The following is a 2319-nucleotide window of genomic DNA, read 5'->3' on the forward strand; positions in this document are numbered from 1 at the left end:
AACTGCTTGGGTGCCGCGCCGGCCGAGTGGACCGCTAGGGTCTCTCAGGAGCCTGGCGGGTGGGAAGAGGCCGCCGAGGACAGAGGGAGCCCGCCGGACGAGGGCGGCGTCGGGGGCACGGCCACGCGGGGCCGGCCCCGGTTGGCCCTGGGTTCCCGTGGGGCCGCGAGGTGGAAGGGCTGGGCGGCGGCGGCGGCGGCGGCGGCGGCGGTGGCCGCGGCCGCGGGGCACTCGCGCGGCTGGACAGCGGTGGGGGCGTGGCGGGGCGATGGGGCGACCGGTGAGGAGGGAGGAGGGGCGGGAGGAGCGTGGAGGGAGCGGCGCTGGGGCCGTTGGGGGGGGCGCAAAAGGAGAGGGAGGCGGCGGGAGGCAAAAGCCTACAGCACCCGGTATTCCCAGGCGGTCTCCCATCCAAGTACTAACCAGGCCCGACCCTGCTTAGCTTCCGAGATCAGACGAGATCGGGCGCGTTCAGGGTGGTATGGCCGTAGACGCTGGCGGCTGCCGCCGGCGCCCCTAAGAAGCCTCGCGCGCGCGCGCGCTGTCGCCTGGCCCCTGTGACGCGCCGTCGCCTGGCGTCTGTGACGCGCGCGCCCGAGCCCCTGTGACGCGCACCGGCCGCCCGCGTCCCCTGCGCCCCGCGCTCCGCCGCCTGCCGCCTGCCTGCCACTGCCTCCCGCCGCCGCCGCCGCCGCCGCCGCCGCCGCCGCGGCCAGCCAAACCCTGCCCTGCCCTGCCCTGCCCTGCCCTGCCCTGCCCTGCCGCCCGCCCAGGGCGCGGGAGGCCTCGGGCACCCCGGGGACTGTGGGCGGGCGGGGCGCAAGTCTAGGCGCTCTCCCAAGCCGGCCCCGGACGCTCCAGGCCTCCTGTCCGCCCGCATCCCGGCGACGGGTCGCAGGACATCCGGCTGCTCTGCTCGGGGACAGGTGGCCCGGGGCGTCGGGCGCGTCGGCGCGTCGGCGCGTCAGCGCGTCGGGGCCCCGGGCCGGCGAGGCCCCTCCGGCCCGAGGCGCCTCCCAACGAACCCGGGCCCAACAACCCCCGGCGGCCGCCGCTCCGGCCCGGCCCCAACTTGCCCAAATCCAGCTGGAGCCACCGGCGCGACCAGAGGGCATCACCGGAAAGCCCTCCGGGGCGGGCGGCGGGGCGCGGGGAGACCAGGGGCGGGCCACCCTTCCCCGCCCCGCCCCGCGCCCCCGCCCACGGGACCCGGACCGCGCCCTCAACCCCAGGCCCCGCGGCCACCCTGGACAGCTCCTGACTGACCGACCTGAGAGACACAGAGACAGAGACAGAGACAGAGGCAGAGACAGAGAGATTGAGAGGATCCGAGACACGGACCCAGACAGACACCCCCCGGGACAGACACACAGACGCTCACGCTGACACAGAGAGGCCCTGCCCAAGAGGCAGCTTCCCCACAGGAGGGCGGTGGTGCTTGAGCTGGGCCCGGGCAAGGAGGCGGGGGCCCTGGGGCTGGCGATCACCCCTGGGGCCCTGGGACGTGCAGACAGGGTCTCAGGAGTGCAGCGCTCCTGGGATCCCTGTCCCGCGACCCGGACGCCCAGGAGCCACGGAAAGGGCAGCCGGGCTCGGGCTCGCTCTCGCTCTCGCTCTCGCTCTCGCTCTCGCTCTGTGTGTGCGCGTTTTTGTGTGCGCGTAGCGTGTTTGTGTGTTTCTTTCCTTCTCTCTTCGCCTCTTCGTTCTGGCTCTTTTCCTCTTTCTGCGGGGCGCCCCCGGACTTCCTGAGTTGACAGAACGAGCAGCCAGAAAAGTCAGGACACGGAGAACTTCGCTCCGAGAAACCAACGCAATCTACCAGACGTACAGAACCCCCTCCCCGACGACCACAGCGTCCACAGTCTGCTCGAGCGCAGGTAGGGACATTACCCAGGGTCTCCCACAGGTTAGCTCACCCGTTAAGTCTCCTTAGTTTTACCAAGATGGCTAGCACGCCGAGGATGGACGGATGAGCGCCACGGTGTGATTACGGGGAGGGAAACGCACGTCGGAACACCCGTTGGTGCCTCCCGACGTCACCGGTATCCCCGTCCCGAGACCTCTGGGCTTCAGGGTTCTGGGCCGCAGCCCTCTCCCGTCGTCCACCCGGGATCCAGTGCACGATGTCTGCACTGCCCATCTCAAGAGTTTGGGCCCTGTGGGCGTTCTTGGATCCCGTTGGAAAGGGGACCTCGGGACGCGAGGGAGAGGAAAGGGCCGGGGGGCCGGGGTGGGGGGCGGGGGGCGGGCTGGGGGAAAGAGAGCGACGCCATCAACGCATGTCTGACCAGGACCTCGGCTGTGCCAGGCTCTCCATTT

General features: G+C 71.8%; 1 non-coding gene across 1 annotated transcript; it reads right to left on the reverse strand.

Annotated features, from left to right (window-relative positions):
* Positions 1 to 374: 374 nt before the first annotated feature.
* LOC138922489 (5S ribosomal RNA) lies at positions 375 to 493 on the reverse strand. The gene has a single exon (XR_011435575.1). It is a non-coding gene; the product is annotated as a 5S ribosomal RNA (ribosomal RNA).
* Positions 494 to 2319: the final 1826 nt, after the last annotated feature.

The sequence above is a fragment of the Equus caballus genome, unplaced genomic scaffold, assembly GCF_041296265.1.
Source record: "Equus caballus isolate H_3958 breed thoroughbred unplaced genomic scaffold, TB-T2T haplotype2-0000898, whole genome shotgun sequence".
Taxonomy (NCBI): domain Eukaryota; kingdom Metazoa; phylum Chordata; class Mammalia; order Perissodactyla; family Equidae; genus Equus; species Equus caballus.